At 36.5% G+C, this 18,492-nt stretch overlaps 1 long non-coding RNA gene across 5 annotated transcripts; it reads left to right on the top strand.

Moving 5' to 3' along the window:
* Positions 1–3: 3 nt before the first annotated feature.
* LOC139992127 (uncharacterized) lies at positions 4–18,003 on the top strand. 5 transcript variants are annotated; one of them, XR_011801026.1, is made up of 8 exons: positions 4–397; positions 823–1,110; positions 1,198–1,275; positions 1,346–1,579; positions 2,378–2,950; positions 5,641–5,754; positions 16,840–17,073; positions 17,187–18,003. It is a non-coding gene; the product is annotated as an uncharacterized lncRNA (long non-coding RNA). The 5 variants fall into 5 exon arrangements; XR_011801027.1 differs by lacking the exons at positions 16,840–17,073; positions 17,187–18,003 and adding an exon at positions 6,422–8,406; XR_011801028.1 differs by lacking the exons at positions 16,840–17,073; positions 17,187–18,003 and having other exon boundaries at positions 1,322–1,579; positions 5,641–8,406.
* Positions 18,004–18,492: the final 489 nt, after the last annotated feature.

The raw sequence follows: 18,492 nt of genomic DNA on the forward strand, positions 1-18,492 counted from the left end.
AATTAACACAAGCTTTTTTCACAGCGAAACCAGACAATCTTATGATAATTACGTACGATTCTATAACGAACGCAACGCAACGTCTGGATCGACTGAATTCAACGAAAGCAGCCTGAATCTTGAGACTTCCTAAACTTATTACGCTTGCCTGACGTTGAAAATAAACGATGAAGAAGAGCGGCAGACGATAAAAACCGGGGAATTTTTGTAAAACAAGTGGCTGCAACTCAGCTTGACGCCGCGCCGTGGAAACCGACTTCGAGGTTGCATTAAGAGCTCCGCGGTAAAGTGTACTGTCAATAATTTAGAAACCCTCCGATGAGGTTTTCTTTTCAAGCCAGCTACCGTACAGCAGAGACCAATAGAATGGTAATAAGATAAAGAAAATGGGACGGAGGTAAAAATTTTTGTCGTTTAATGTAATTTACAGAGGTAGGAATCCATTAAATATGGAAATCAAAAGTAGTAATACCTTTTTGCTGTTTTAGCGAAGTAATTTCGAAATCATTCTTGATTAAGCAGCCGTTTTATCATTAAAGTACATAGAATTACAAAATTGTATATATTTTTTTTTTTTTCTAAAGTGGTTCATAAATTATTTCATACGGTACAGTGTAAAATACAAAATAAAATGTTTGTTTTTCGTGACAAACTTTTTTTTTATTCATTTATTTATGCGAACAGGAAATAAGATACACTTTGGCATACAGAGTAAATGTAAGGAGTACTAAATACTTAAGGCAGCAATGTATAAGTGATATTACTATGTTCTGAAACTACTAGCATGCATTCTATTTTAGTTTTATTAGAAACTTTTTATAGGTACTCGATTATTGATTGATTGGATATGAGAAGGATGATGTGAAAGTACGGAAGTTACAGATATATGATTGATTGGTGACAGGCTGTCGAAGACAGTTTGTAAAAATAGAATGTGCTAATAAAATCGAATGGATGTCAAGTGTTTTTTAGCTCTGGTTCGAGCTTGTTCTGCGCTTGAACGCTAATAAACTTCACATTACTCAATCAGCCATTGACGTGCTGAACAAGTATCACATCATATCTACTTTTATGTTCATCAAATAAAACTACGTCAATAGCACTCAAAAGGTAACCAGTAACATGAAATACAAGTTATTTATACAAGTACAAAATCAATGGATCGCAGTTCTAAGTAGTTCCATCACGTTCTTGCAGCTGTGTAAACAAAAACAGGCATACATCTTGATTCATTGATAACGAGAATTTAATTTTCGCACGCTCGATATTGTTCAGGTAAAGAATAACAAATAATCAAAAGTAATAAACACACCACGCTTAGGAACGATATGGATCTCTGTTTCAGTGAAATTGTCGTGCTCTGTAATTGTTTTATTACGAATAATATTTATCGGAAGCCTGTGGTAAAACCCCATCTTGTACCGCGGATGTGTCTACTGGCTACATGCGGTACAAATACCCATGAGGTTCCGGATGGGGTTCGTTTTCCCAAAGCTACCTAACCGCCAATGCAATCTCGTATCTCACGATGTAACATTCACCCTTACCACCATCGAATTTAGTTTAGGCAGGTTAACGAGTACGTATTTTCCACTCGCCACGTTGTTCTTCAGTTGACTACAATTACTGTTAATATCCAATACTGTATAATTATTCTTACAATTATTACACCGTATAATAACTTTAACGATCATTATTGCATAATAACTTTCTCAATTATTGCATTTCACAGTTACTATATCGTAGTAGAATAATGAAACAATGAGACAGCGCTCAATCGTCTTCATATATAATAGAATGCATTAACTTCCTAATTAAATATCGTAGCATTTTATGTTGACAAAAGCAATCTTCGTATGCAGTATCTTTTAAACTTTTCCGTGAATCGTATAAATTCGGATAATAACACCCTATATTCAGTTCCTTTTTACTTAAAGAATAGTGACCCAAGAATAAAAATATTTCCAAAGTCTAGAAGGATACTCGCGGCAAGAAGCGCGCCGTAGAACACCGAAACTGCCACTTCTGTCCGGGAAGCAATTCATGCTTTCGTTCATTCTTATCTCTATCCCGTTCGAAAATTTCATTTCCCTCCAGAGGCGATTTCTGTCCATTGTAATTCAAGGGAACTGCAAGTTTACGCCTCGGTCCGATTTAATTGCCATCGCCGTGGCTGTTTCTATTGGCATCGAGACGATCGTAGAAAGAACGTTTCAAGTTCTGTTATTGCAGTTTCGAGTTTCTACACGAATCTTCCCCACTTTTTTGAGTTCATTCGGGATATTCGCTTGTGGCAAGCAGGGACCAATGAAATCCAGCCATTTCGAGGCGACCAGTTGGCCGCTGATCTTAAAGCTGCTACGCCGAATATTTGCAGCCGGATCGAACGTTGGTTGCCCATCCGACTGAGTTTCCGTCGAATAAATTCGAATGGCCACGAGGGTGAGAGTCGTGGGGGACACACGATGCTCGTATACAAGGATTATTCAAATTTCCGGCAACCCGTTCCCGTGGAAAACTGTCGAGACGTCCGGTGACCGAAGGGATTTGCTCGAAAATATAAAATAACACCATCCAGGCAACGATTCAAAGAGATTTCCTAAGACAATGGCCTCTATTCAGAACTCGCTTAGGACGCAGAAAGATGTTTTCCTGGTGTGTTTGCTCTTCGTCCGGGACAAGTCCTCGGGCTTGTCCTTTCCTGGCACGGACGTTTTTAAAGGAATCGTTCAGGCTGAAAGTATAGCGTGGTACTAATATGAACACGTGCTGGCAGTGACTACTGGAATTGTAGAAATAAGGATGGATGGAGCATACTCGAAAGTATTTGGGAATAGAGAATGTAGTTTATCGAGTGATGGAAAGAAATATCGAAGTGCTTCTGCATCATTTAGATGTAAAGACTACGCAAGAATGAATAATTAGTTTCTGTTCATTCTTGTATCACTTGGTGAGTAAAACAAGATATATACATATATACAATATGATTTAACGTTATTATATATATTTATTAGTAATTTATTATTATTCATTATTTAGTGTTACACAATTTAATGTGCATAACAGTGAACTTAATCTAGAAATTGCGGACTGTATGAATAGCTGTATATGTTTCTACATGGTTTATAACCCGTTTCATCTGTTAACTGAAAGTAATTAGTGTTGTACTAATGTTGCGAAATATGTGGAAAGCATAATTTATCAAGACCTTCCGTACGAGTTGTACCGTACTCCGCGAGTTTCGTAAGCGTTAAGAGCGAAACACAAGCTTGTATCTCTTTCGTGCCATATAAGTACTAAATAGCGTCAAGGAAAAGTGATGTATTCTGCAAAATAAAAGATCGGGAACTTAAAAATAAAATGTAAATGAATTGTCAAGAATTTACAATATTTATTAACGATACATAATAGAATTGTGAAATGTTATAAATCGTTAAAAATTAGTAACGACAGCAGCATTTGTGACAAATATTCCTATATCGATCGCAATGACGTTTTTACAGAATCTTGACGCTAACGTAATATCACAAAATAAGAACCATAATTGCCAAACATTTATGTCCCATTTCGTCGTTTTAACCATTGTCGAACTTCCATTTTTGTAAAAGCAAGCGAAACTCGATAAAAACAAAAACAAGAGAGCAAAAAAGAACGAGTCTATGGCCTCTCTGTGCGCTTTTACGCGACCGTACACCTTCGTGCATCTCGCTTTTCTGAAATATTACCGTCCACGCAAGCTCCACACTCGCCTCCGCTTTTAACAGCACCTCGACTGTGACACGGTTTGTATCTTGATACGATAGTCTAGGCCAGTTAGGACGGTTCCTCACGTAAACCTGTCGCAAACCGTTGGCAACCGGTCTCGACAAGCTACTGCATTTTGTAGGTCAACGCCGGTTCCACCGTGAGGGTGGTTGACAGTTTCTGAACGGGAGAGGGAGAAGTAGGGGATGAGCGGCAAAGGGTGAGATAGTCGAGAGTCGACGCTGGTTGTACGTGTCGCGAACAATAGCCCCGAGGGTACACGGCAACCTGATGTCACTTCCTGCGTCGGTGAAACTGCCCTAATTGTCCCCAACTGTACTCACAACGGCCACCTTCACCTCTATCCTCTCTCAGCATCGAGCGTTGAGAATCGTTCTGTTACTTTGTCCACGTTATACTTTCATTCAGATGGTTTGCAATAGAAATAAGAAGAAGAGAGAACGGAAACATGCGAAGACATAAAAGTGGAGGAACATTTTATTCGTGTGAAGCAGACGCGTGTGTTGGATGATTCGTTGCAACTAGTAGTTTTTGCTTTGATTGTTATATCGCAGTAAAATCTCTGCAGAATGCTGTATTATATTTGTAGTAGAGTAAAACTTTTTTCTTTCTTATAAGCAATTTTCTGTTTCAGGAGCATCATTTAAAAATGAACAGATTAAAATGGCTTCTTTAACTGAAATACTAATGGATTTTAGTTTGAGTCAAGTAACCAACAAGAGAGAAATAATTTTATATAGAACAGGTTGTATACGTTCATACGTTATGTATGAGCTTGTTTTGAGAAATTTTTATCAACAATCTGACAACATAAATTTATAATATTATTCCTAACTATGGTTGAAACGAAGTTTATATCCAGCACTCGTCATAGGCTCGACTCATTTCAACTTAGCACTCACTCTCACATTAGACAATGAAACAGTCGAGTCTCCTCTCTGTTACGTCGTAGCTGATAAATGCTTTTGAGATAACAAGGAGCCTAATCAGGGAAGGACAATAGGGGTGGCCTATCTTGCGTGGAAGCGAATTTTGCTGCCGTTTCATGCCATAATACGATATTCATGAGCCGATTATGACAGCACGTAGCCGTATAAGTAGGGCGCGCTGATGAGTTATTAACTTCCATAATTTAACAGACGAGCGTGCGACGATAGAGTGAGAGAAGAGAGGGGGGATGCCGTGATGCATTGTCAGTAGTCCTGAGCACGTCGATTACGGATTAGCATCTACGATTCCCTCACAGAAGATTCGTAATTGCTTTGCCAGGGTTTCAACCAGCCTTTGCCCCGACTTTTCATTAGGGATTCAATTATAATTTGCCCGATTGTTACTGGGAATCTCGAACACGCTGGTGATAGAGAGCGTCGTCAACGGCGGCTCTCGAAATATAAGAGATTTGAAGTAATTAAATCTACTCTTTGCTGGCGCACAATTCGATCACAAATTTCCTTTCATTTATTTTGTTACGATTGACCGAAATTCTTTTGTGGATCCTATCAGGTTGTATTAAAATTCATTTGGCTGTGGTACTCATCGTTCGTTCCTTTTTTATAGAATAAAAGATATAAGTTTTTTTTCCACTGGATTGGATACATTGGATTGTTCGATAATGAAATTTAATTAAGTATCCATAAGCGGGATTTCCTTTTCCCAAATTCCTTTTCACTCTAACAACGTACAATTAATTAATGTAATTTAATTTGGCACTAGTAAATCAAATATAAGATTTACATTTGCCTTTCCGAATCCCTATAGCAATATTTTACTTATTTACGTATATGCACATTGAAATGTTGTAAACATTTTAAACGATTTCGGCATTGTCCATTCTTCGTAATCTAACTAATAATGCATATGTTCACAAATTTTCAGAAACAGAGGCGAAAGAAGTATATATATGAGAGGAGAAGCATTATACTAGTAGTACGCAAGTAGTAGCAGCCTATCATTAGTCAGACCGAAGATAACAGGCACTCCTCAAACTTGGTACGTATAATTATCCTTCTAGGAACTTCTAAAGAGTCATCTATTTCAATCGATAGTTTGAAAGTGCGATCACATTTACTAACAATACTGTAGAACAATTTAGAGCATAATAATTTTAAAGCTTCCCTTATTTTCAATCGCATTCCGCTGAGCTAAGTGTCAGCGGACCTCGACACGTGCGACTCGTGTCGATTCACGTTTTCAAAATGTTTCGTTTTCAAAATCCATCGTTTCGTATGTTTCCATTGCACCTGCGGAGAGTTTAAAGGTCTCTTTTTACGCCTCGCATCTAAAGATGTGATCGTGACCGTCCCTGGGAAAACGATGTATCTAAATTTGAGGGAGTCGCTCCGACATTGTTACATCGTCGATATCAAACTTATGTACGAACGTGTCCTTGAAACGTTCGTAAATAAAGCAGATCTCTTCGAGTATCGTATCAGGATACACGTAAAGGCTTAATGCCGCCGTCAACTTTTATCACGTTCGTTGCAACAATATGTCTCCTGAGCGTGCAGAGAAAACGAAAGCTCGTTACACTCTTTGTTTAACTTAATTATGGTCGCTTCGTTTGTGGACGAAGCTTAATTTTTTGGGGTAAAAATAAGTCGTGATGTTAAAAATGTTTCGTACACAAAAAAATAAAATATTGAAATTATGATTGCAGATGTTTTTATGAATATTTGTATTTGTGGGAAAGAGAAATGAATAAGAGAATATAGAATGTCCATAATATGCAAAAATATATGAAATCTTCAAAGTAAGGTACCATTTATCTACTCTTTATACTATGCATAAAACAAATTCTTTATAGTATTTTTTCTTTGTGATTGCTATATTTCTTTGTTATTTTTCATATGCAAGCATTGTTGAGATATAATGTAGCTTTAAATGTTACAGATATCAGATAATATTATAAATGGATAAAATTTGATTAGTTTACAATGTTGGTTCTTCAAGCGTTTTGTAATTAAACTGAAGTTCTTTCCCCTCAAAATACAAATTGATTAACTTAAAGCTTAGATTTTTGATTTTTCAATCTTTCTATAATTTGATTAAAATTCATTAAATCGATAAGGTTTGTTTATTTTGCAATTTGGATTTTTTCAAGCTTTCCATGACTCAACTGAAATTTTCTGCTTTCGTAAAATTTCAATTAAAGTCGGTTATTATCTGAATTTTCCATCTTAATAAAAGTTAATTAAAGTGCCTATTGGCAGAGAGTTTACAACCCATTGGGTACAGTTTTTGTAGATTGCACGATGCTGTTGGAATAGAACCGGAGTACATGCACGTGTAGAAAATTCATTCAGAAAAACTGTTATTTAATTAAGGGAATTTTTCAAATATTAATATGTGCAGCGAATTGAATTGTTAACAGTAGGGGATATATATATATATATATATATGCATTTTAAGTTGAAAATAGTTATTTTTCATTACAATGTTAAACAACGATATTTTTTATCTATTTATTAATAACCTTACATGAAATCAAAATACATTTCCGAACCTTTTAAAATAATATATTTTAAAGGTTAATGTTTAATATAAGCTATTCGCAAAAAAAAGATGTACAATTAAATATGTCGATGGGCTAAAAATATTGCACTCGATGCTGTATTATTCTCGTCGATATTACGAAAACTAAGCACTTAACATCGAATACCTTCGAGTAGCGCTGAAGTGATATGCGATGCTCGCGTACCGATATTAATAGAAACCCATTAACTCAACCGTATTTCACGGGCTTGTTAAAGCGAAGCATGATCAACGTTAACGATAAAATTTCACGATCGTCTCGAGAGGCTTGTTTGTACGCAATTTTCTTCGAAACTTATCGCTGATACAACTTCAAATACGTGTAAGTCAAGATACGTATTGAAATATAATAGTTCACAAGAGTGTTGGAACTGTTATAGAAATCTTTCATGAATATATTATGCGTGCTGCTTACAAGTTTCCGAAACTTTTTGAAATTACATTAGCACTGCTTTAAGGCACAATAATTATGATTATATATGTAGATAAAATTTCAAATCAGTCTGGAAATGTGTATAGTAGTTAGAAGATTATAATTGCAAATATACATTTATTATTAATTAAAAGTTATATTACACGAATGGTCGTGCTATTAGTTTTCTATAGCAAGTTCCCCAGATATTTTTGTGAATCTTTCTATACCCTCGAGTGTATTGATCAAATTGTGCATTCGAGGTTTTTGTTCCATTTTTCCCCGGGGAATGTTGCATGCTCTTTCTCACTGCGTTACTTTTTTCCATCTCGTATGGAAGATATTGAATCTAGCAGGATTCGTGTCTACGCATTCGCTGAGATGAAAAATGGCGAACGAAGAAAAGAAGGAACGTTCCTTGTCTTATGACAGGAAAATGTTTTGATTCCACGACGTCGACAGATTTGTCTTCTTCTATTAGTTGTTGAGATGTGGGCAAATAACTTTAAGACCAGGCGAACGATACGCGAATCTCAACCACTTATGCGTCCTCGCGGTATAAAGATATTGCTCCTGGGCGTTTAAATTTTTCAAGTCGCGTCTGTCGGGTTAGAAGCGAACGAATAATATTATTTGCGGATTTGATATAAGAGGAGAATATTTTGCTGAGTTGTTTGGAGAGTTTGTAGCATTTTTGATAGCCACGAGTACTGCAAATCGAAAGGATATTTATTTTAAATATCTTATTATAGCGTTACGTGATTTGTCGTTTTATTACAAGTATTAAAACGAATATAATTTATTTTCCTTTCTCTTGTATAATGCAGGTTAATTATCTGATACGTATTATCGTTTGTAATATCAATATTATTATATAAACTTCCATTTAATAGATTAAAATTTATCAGCAATTCTTCACACGCTTGGTAAAAGACCAACATATCAATTTCAACAATTTCAAAATTAAACCTTTTCATGCGAATTTCAATTCTGCTAGACGGTACGTGCGTATCGCGCATAAAATCGTGTGACGTGATAAAAGAAAAGCGCAGTAGGAGATATGAAATGAACTGCAACATCATCGTAATGCAATTTATTCCACTGTCGCTATTTCTAAATGAAAAGAAAAAAGAAAAAAGTAATTTAGCTAGTTTCACGAGACATTCGTATTTATTAAAAAATTAAAGGATAACAGAGCGAAAAGGGGAAAAGAGCGTAAAGCGGGTCATTCGTATACTGCAGGTTTCATTTCCATTTACAGTAATCAAACGTGCCAAAAGGACGTAATCGTTCGACCATCTCACTGTGTCGACGCCTACCAAGCTTATTTTCATTCTTCTACATTGAATAGTTATCTGTGTTGTAATCTTCTGTTTCCCTTTCTTCGATCCTTCTCTTTTTACATTTGACTAATTTCGATCGATCCTGCTCGCTTTATCAGCAAACTTATTTGATCAACGAATCGACAGTAACTACGAATATTATCCCATCGATATCCATCGTTGAAACTGCTTTCGAATTTAAATAAATTGAGACTTCGCTAAAGCCGTGAATAAGAGAAGGAATACAAGAGATTCGTTGAAAGTTTGCTAAAGTAGGTTCCGCTGTGAATATTCTATTTGACCGTTGCGTGACTACTTCGATTAAAGTTAGTTGTAATTAAATAGGAGCGTTAAAAGTAGCTTACAAAGTGTGCAGTGATGAAATGTAATAAGATTCAAATTAATTACCTTTGGTGTCGCTAAATGTGATTGAATAGCAAGATTTTACTTGCTATGACATTCTTTCCGTGATACACGAAACATAATTACAAACATGGTAATTCTGTTCATCCTTTTTATTCTATCTATGTAAATTACACACCTTTAGCCAAATTTATTTGCTTCTAATTCACTAACTACTTTCGATGGTAGTAGTAAAAATGAACGCCAATTACATCTTCTATTATCTAAAATATATTTCCTAACTCTATTTCATTTCTGTATAAATTAAATTATACCATCGATTTATTTCTATCAGTTTTTAATCTCGTAAATATAGAAATTCGTCACAGAACCCACTGACATACTATTTTCGCATTCTAAACTCAACGCTAGCAAACGTGACAGCGTCGCGGCTCAGATTTTACGATCGTAATAACTTGGATAAAAGCGATTTAATTACACGTTATTCTCGTACCGGTTTGGAAGATAAAAGTGGCAGCGTTTGGTCGATCGAGTCGATCTTTGCCGAGCTGGAAAACAAAATCCCTAGCGAATACGGAACAACCCAGCCGGAGACCGAACCAGCTCCCGCTTGGAAAATTGATGAAAAGTGAGATTTGACACAAGCACTTCGCGCTAAGCGGATAACTGGACTGCTCTCCTCTTCCGCTATTTCCACGTGTGCATCCCGAATTCCGGCTTAAATTATTGCGTGTACCTAGTTACCATCTCTGTCAAGGGCATACACATTCGACCCTCTAAGCTTTAAATTACCAAACCTGAATGCGACTTCGCATTGCGATTGCGTGTGTCGCTGCAAAATCTCTTTCTTTCTCCCTCTGTCGCTATTATCTCTTTCTTTCACACCGCCAGTCTCTTCTCTGTCTCCTGGAGGACGTACCGAAACATGGGTGAAGTAAATTGGAGGATGGTAATCGTACTCGCGCAGTTTTCCCTAATTCAGCAACCCTTCTTCGTGCCATCTCTCTCCCATCTCTTGGTCCCGTCCGGGTGCAACGTACGGCCAGAACGCGAAATAATGAATGGCTACCAAGTTTCCACGGCTCTGAATTCTGCGGATATCGTTCCCTACTCGTTCGTTTTGTCCACCTCTCGTCCACCTTCCTCTCGTACCGAATATTCAACCGAGACTTCTGAATTGCGCGCGCCCGTTTTAAATCCCTTTGTTACGCCGCCACGTTATACATACTGATGACGCGAATTAGAAGCGTGCCAATGCCAACGGGTTATCCATAAACGGAAGTGAAGTGTTGCTGGGTTTGCGTCGCGCGTGAACACGCGGAATTATTTCATCACCGTGGAAAAGTTTAATACACGGCGATTTGGCGTTACTTTTTAATACTACGATTTTATTAGGATATTAATAAATATTATTAGTAAGAGAACTAATTCACGAATCAATAATTTTTACATATAGATACAATCGACCAGTTAAAGTTACGATTCCTCGTTTATAGAAATAAAAGTTACGATTCAACGTACTTTCGAACTTTATAACCTACGAAAGAATAAATTTCTTTCCCATTTTAATACGCCACACGCATGCTGTTAAAATTCAAAAGGTACGATGGAAGTAGTAGAAAGAAGAACATAAGACACGAATATGAGCAATTTGTGTTTGATTTAATAAAAGGAGCAGTAGTTGCCCTTTCCCCATTTCTTTAATATCGTCCTCGCCATCCGGTCGTTCGGTGAATCTTACTACGGGCTGCAAGCTCCACTACTACTGTCCAGCTTCTTCTCATTTGGAATATTCATTCGAGACTTCTGAATTGCGTCACTTTAAATCCCTTTGTTCCACGACTACGTTATACATACTGATGATAAGAGGTGAGCGTTGTGCGCAACGTGCGAGTATACGTACGAATATGCTGGGCCAAGCCGCGAACAAAGTAGAAGCTTTTATTTTCTTTTGCTATGCTAAGAACGAGGAACAACCAAAGGCAAAGAGGGAGCAAAAACGTCTTTTCCAGTGAAAATAACTCTTAACGAGCTTCCAACGTTTCTCATTACAGAAGAAAATAACGGAAAATATTGTACGAACGTTTATTGTAATTATTATTTATGTAACGATTATTTGTATATTAATTAATAATTAAGGACCAAGCAATGAAATAACGACAAATAATGAGACTTATTTTTGTCATTATTTTTAACTCTCTTCATTGTACGTATTCTGTATATTGTTTCAAATTAAAATTTCTCACGATTATCTTAAACAATCGGAAGTGTCTAAAAAAGATAAAAGTACAGTAGACAAACAAATGGATTTAATTAATCCGGCACGACGTTTGCTGTTTGCTCTTCTCCTAAATTTGAAAAAGTAACGAGTCACGAGACTTCTAATAATAAATAATGTAAGTAGCAAAATTAACAGGAATTTCTATATCTATCGAAAATATTCGCATCTGATACTTTCACTGTTTACCATTCCAACTTCTCAATTAAAAAAGAAAAGAAGGCATCTTATCTATCGTCTAATGTCATCTTATAAAACAAACTGTAAAGTAAACTATGTTGTTGAAACCAGCGAACGTCTTTGACATTTTCAATGTTCGCGTGCAAGTAATTTCATTTCGTGTATATCAATTTTCACTCTGGCTAGCCCTAAATCGTCGAGGCGAAAGGAAAGAAGCTGGGGATTAATTCCAGGGCAAAGTTTGAACGGACGATAACCTCCGATAACATTGGGTCACCTTTCTCACCGCGTAACAGAACTTTGATACGGAAACGGTCGGATAACGGCGAGAAAAGGGAGAAGAAGAGGGTTAGAGAGAAGTGGAGGCCGCGTTCAGAAACTCGAGAAACGCGAGCCGAGCAACTATAACTTAGCCTCAGCCAGGGTTAATCGTCGTAATGCCGTGATTTAATACCCAGGCGAGACGAATATCCTCCATTTCTAGAATTAATGGCAGGATGCACTTTGCAATGACAAAAGAAAACGGAGCTGAATTCGTGAGACATTCGTTCGTAATGCTTAATTTATTATACATTATCTCGTCGCACTGAATAGAAAGTCGACGATCCTTAGACACTAAGATTACTTACTGAATAATACATGTATGTACAACAGAATATGTATAATAGATATGCGTAATGGGAGAGACGAAAAGTTGCTCGAAAAGAAAGTTTTGTAACGTAACGTTGACAATTTTATTTTAAAATAGTATCATGGTTCTCGATAATATGCTCTAATCTTTTTCATTGACTGTTCTCAATCGCATCAACTACTATAATCGATCAACGGTATGAAAACTTATGATAAAGAATTGTCAACTCTTGATTTCTCATCATCTTCTCTTAAATGACTTCTTCGATACTATTATAGAGTAAAACAAGTTAAATTAAAATATGTATTCCAATTTCGTAGCTACATACAGATAATTCTTTTTAAATGTGCACGAATGTCCTAGCAATTCTGTCAAATTGTTACAACAATTAATCGAACATCGGTCGAAGTTTCAACCGTTCCGTCGTTCACGAAACTAATTACAACCGTCGGCAGCAATGCACGATTCTAGAGATTAGGACAATCATTATTCAGATCAAGCTCTCACGTGCGCTCCAACCGGAAACGGATCTCAATAAATGGCCATGCCAGATGGGCCAATCCTTTCCGAGATATATAATAGAGGCAGGAAACAATGTGCTCCCTGTGTGCCGCAGGCATTATCCTTTCATTCTCCTTGCGGCTTAGAATCTACTCGACGATCCGTAGTTGCAGAACCGTCGAGTTTTCTGCGTTAATATCTGAAGACTGTTTGTATTAGAATCTATAGGTAATACATAGGCTGCTTCATTGGTGGCTACGATTACTTCAATGAAAATCGATTTCACGATTTATCGTCGAAAGAGTTCCCGTTGGCTTCGCGTTTAATATAGAAATCATTTGAAAGATTGACAAACATATAAAGATTGCCCCAGCTTTCTTTTACAAAATGTTGGTACATTCTGTGAGTAAAGATAAGGAACTTTTTTAAAAGCTCTGAGGAAAATATGAAAATATCTTGATTTTTCGTTATGGTTTATTTTTGTATGATATATGTATTTTTTTATTTTTACTTGTAAATATGCTAACCTCGTTTCACAGGAGGAATATGGGACATTTTGTATATGAAAGCTTAATAAAATTTTTCTTCTTCTTCTTCTTATTGTAGTATGTACTAATGTCTACTTTTGTATATTAAGTCTTACAGAACTAAATATACACGTTTTATGTTCTTTTTTTCGGTTCCTTATGTCGTGTTTTTCGATATATATGTAGGAATATTGGTTTTTTGGAGGAAGTAAAATTTCATGATACATCTATGTATATTTAATTCATGAATTTTAAGCCATTTAATATAAACTGCTACTTGACTATCGTATATTGTATATGAGATAAAAATGACCACTAATTGCAGAATGAATATTGAATTAATATACAGAATGATTATTAGTATTTGTTAATTATTAATACTTCTGCGAACACGATGCTGCTTCTACAAAATTGTCAAACCTTTTCCATTTACAAATAAACATGATTTAATCTCGCGAACGGAAACGTTGCCACTCGATAGTGAATTAAGTTTCCGAAACGTGAAAATATGTTTTCTAACGATACACGAATATCGTAGATCACTCGTGCAATTTGCAAGTAGTACAAAGTGAACCGACCAATACATAGACCGCCGCAATCTTCATATATTTCTTCTCGTTCGTTCATTCAGGCAGTTGCTTCAACTTTTAATTTAACTTGTATTCAAGCCGAAATATGTTGCCACCGGTAAATTGTATAGTCCGCCGGTAACAATATCTCGGAGCGTTTATGCGAGAATCATGGTTTCCGTTGTGGTGTCCGTACAAGGTAAAATATGCTGGCGATAATTTCACGAAACGCGCGAAGAAAATAAGCGTACCGATATCGGTGGATCGTTCCGCCGGAAAGTGTTTCCATAGCAATTTTTTTATTGCTTTTATCTTCTTTTGTTTTTAGTAACGTATCCGGCGTGAACAAGAAATATAGGTGTCGTGATTTTAATCCAAATCCGACCGGAAATGGAAGTAGTCACCGAATGTATCGACGCGTCAACTTGTCAAACCGATCCTTTCGGCCGTTTATCTACCGGCGTGGCCAACGTTTGTCACTTTTTTCACTCTTGCGCGACAGTGGGGAATGAAGTTATTATCTTAACTCTTCTTGGATCGACGCGATACCTCGCGTTACAATTCGAGTACATTGTTTTTAAATTAATTATATTTTTACAACCAGAATGATGTTTAGCGTTAATAACATAGTAGCGTGTCCCGTGATATTTATTATATGTATAAAATAATATTTAGATTGTGGATTTTTACACATTCGTGGTATAAAATTTATGCAAAAGTATAAATATTAATCCTAGGTGATTATAGAGACTAACTCTGTGATTTTGACGGTCCAGATAATATGTATATAACATACCAAGATACATAAAATATTTAAAATACAGTTTAAGATTCAACGGAACATCCGTTGAAAGGAATATTCGAAGATTCATTTCCTTATAACAGCATCTGCTGTAGAGCCGTATTGTAAAATATACGTATCTCATCGCTATTAGAAAACCAATATCGTCCAAAACTTTCATAGAACTTGCATCCATCGCTTGCTCTTGATTCAAAGAGATCAATACTTAAAATCCGAGAAAGCGATGTCTCCGCGTCAATGACGTTTCCTATTCCAAAAAAAACCGGATCGTGAGCCACATAAGAACTCAAAACAAACTTGCCAGGGGTACAAAACTTCGCGGCTACTCTCAAGCTAGGTCGAACTCCCACAGGGTTTGCATAATTAATTTGAGAAACCAAGATTATCCCGTACGCTTCTCTCGACGCGAGTGTACCAGGATTGGAACTTCTGTTACTATTCCTGTCTTCTTTTTCAGTAGACGCTATCCCTTTCAGCGCACGTATAAAGCCGAAGACATCGCATCGTAATCATATTTATTTCATTGGCCAACAGGAGCCAAGCCACCGTTGGCTGCTATGCCTCTTAAAAGCAATCCGAAAAAAGAAGCAACGGCCTAGGTTTTCACAATTCTTCTTTTTTTCTCTTTCGTCGGGCTATTGTGCGTCTTTGTCGAATTTGCTCGAGCTTGCGTTCTCCGTCGCAGTCTCAACGGTCGTTATTAAAGGCAGCGAATTGCGACGATGCGGCACCGTGCCGTGAATAAGAAATTAATTTTCTTTTCCTGCATCCGGATTCCGGCGTGTCTGGCCTCCACCCACCGATCCTCCTTGTGATCCATTCCTTCTCTTTCCCTCGTTATCTCTCCCCTTACAGCCTTTCCTTTTTCTCACAGGCTAATCCAATCGCTAATAGGCAAGGAAGCCGCTCAACTTTATAGTTACAAGCGTAAACTTCATTAGCAGCTTCCAATTACTTTTCTTTTCCCTTCTCTCGGCTCTCTTTACCGCGCGCTTTTCTTGGACCGACTTCATCTTATCGTCTCCAACGCCCGTATTATCTTGCTGGCGCAGGAAATGAAAGGGCGCTTCCGTTTTAACGAACGCAACGGCGCCTGTGTGAGACAGCTCTGCAACGTGGTGCGTTGTCGAAAAGAACGTTGCCCACTTAGCGTAATTATAGTGAGATTTAATTAACGTCGTTCACAAGCAGCATATTTTGCTGTTCCTTCTTCTCTGTTGCCCGGGACGACTTAACAATGAAATTATTCGTTATAGGTTTGTTTTATGTTTTGACAAGAATCTGTAAGAAGTCGGGGATGTGATTAACGGATACTGCTTCTTTATTTATGTGTCACAGTTTCTCAATTTACGTTGCGTTATCTGTATGTCACAGAGTAGATTCTTTTATTTAACAGGTTGCTTGCTTGATCTCAAACTGACACGTTGCTTTCGGTATCTATAATAAAACTGCTCTAAAATATCGATTTCGAAGCACGTTATACTTGTATAACCCAGAAGTGTGTATCCATTACTCAGCAATTAAATTTTTAGAATGAAAACTGCCATGCAAGCATGAACTGACACTACACCATTCTGTGTATAACAATATGCCTACAAATTTTGGATTTAACAAAAAAATTTTGAATCGGAAATGCGATGGTCCCTGAATATAAATACTTGAATTAATATTGATATTATTGTATACCGTATATTACGTCATATATGTATATTTCATGTATTTATTTGTACCATTAATAATGCATACATATGTACCAGATGTAAAAAGCGTATTGGTCATGCTCTCTGTAAATGAATCTACGATAATGGCACGATAAAGGCTATGACGTTATTACGCATAATATCTGAAGAGTAACTGCGAGTACATAATAATTGTGGATTAATTCAAATAACAAGAATCAATGTATATATATCTGATGACTGAATGCATAGTATTAAATTTATTTTGCGATCTTTCAGTACTATTTATACTTGCAATCCTTTTGGCAAGTGATTATGGCCATGTACAAACGATAACATCAGGATAATATCATTTGAAATATCGACTGACAGTGATTCAAAATTTAACGAATATATTCGATTTAGAACTGTAATAAAAGGATGACATTATTAAAAAGAAATTATTACAAAAACGTCGAGTTCCTAGATGAGAAAAGATCGATACATCAGCTTTAAAGTGAAGAAAAAAACGAGGTATCAGCTTGTTTGCAACGTGATTCTCTTTTTCTTTCGTTTTGAGATTTGATAAACGTGTAAGAATAGGAAAAAATTACCTATTAATAGAATGTACTGATTTTTAATTACAGGCTCGAAATGACTCCGGCATACGGCCAACAAAAAGAAACATGACGTGATACATTTCTTTCTATTGCTTTCGTCACGAGTGTACACGCAACTGAATCAAATGGATAGCTTCCCACATCTTGGCCAATATAAAAAAAGAGTTTACGAGTTCGATGAACGTCGCCGATTATGTCTGGTGCTGAATTATTTAATAAAAATGAGAAAGTATCGCGTGTTAAGTTGCAGTTCCGTTTTAACTTCCGGCAGACGTATTACTACACTTTTTCATGCTGTTAACTCGTATCTGAAGGGAGGTGTAGAAAAGGACAACGCGGAAATGGAGGACGAAAACGGAGCGCGGCAAAATTATTACGAAATAATTGGAGTTACCACTAGTCACGAGTCGTTTCATGACTGATCGATGATACGGAAATTGAGTCATCAAGGGACGTTTCGTGTCGTACGTGAATATATATATATATAAAACTATCGGCAGTTCCTTTATCGATCAGTAATTTTCCAAAGGTATGCTAATAACTTAATCGGTAAATTTCATGTGTCGCGAAATTTGAATTTCAAAAAGGTTACATCGTCTAGCGCTACTAGATGTAATTTTCGTTGCGTTATTCTGTTGAAAATTTGAACATCCTATTAACGCTAGAATCAAGTTCTATTAAATATAGTAAGTACTTAAAATAATACATACAAAGGTATCGCTTGTGCTAGAAATATTGAAATCACGTTTTCCTGGAATGAATAATACAAGGACAAAGGATCGCTGGTTCGCGTAAGAGTCACATTAAAGTTCTATAAGTCGATAACAGAGAATAGTTAGGGATACAAAAATTCTTCTCATGCGAGAATAAGTAACAAATTTGATCGTCTCTTAAAATTGTCTGTCTCGTACTATGTCTATGTTTTTGTTATTGATTATTTTGTTATTGATCGAAATTTCAGCAGAAGATTTTCTCTTAGCTAACATTTGGCTTTAAACTTTAAACGCGACATAGTAAAAGGTGAAGTAACGTTCAATTTTCAACAAACATAAAAAGCTCGTTACTACAACGACAATAGCTAACCTCATATTTCTTGTCGCTCCATGCAAGAATACCATCAATAACCGCGCAATAACGTATACTTACATATACAGAAGGAGTAACATACAGAAAGTGACGGAGCCATAACTGTATAACACCTAACAACAGCTACTCACCTTTTGTTCCGTTAATTGTTACTTTCTTGTTCTTTTGGTACTTTCTTACTACGAAAATTTTCTTCGTTTAAATCGTACTGATTTTTTAAATAACATAAATTTTGGATAATAGCAAT

The sequence above is a fragment of the Bombus fervidus genome, chromosome 11, assembly GCF_041682495.2.
Source record: "Bombus fervidus isolate BK054 chromosome 11, iyBomFerv1, whole genome shotgun sequence".
Classification (NCBI taxonomy): domain Eukaryota; kingdom Metazoa; phylum Arthropoda; class Insecta; order Hymenoptera; family Apidae; genus Bombus; species Bombus fervidus.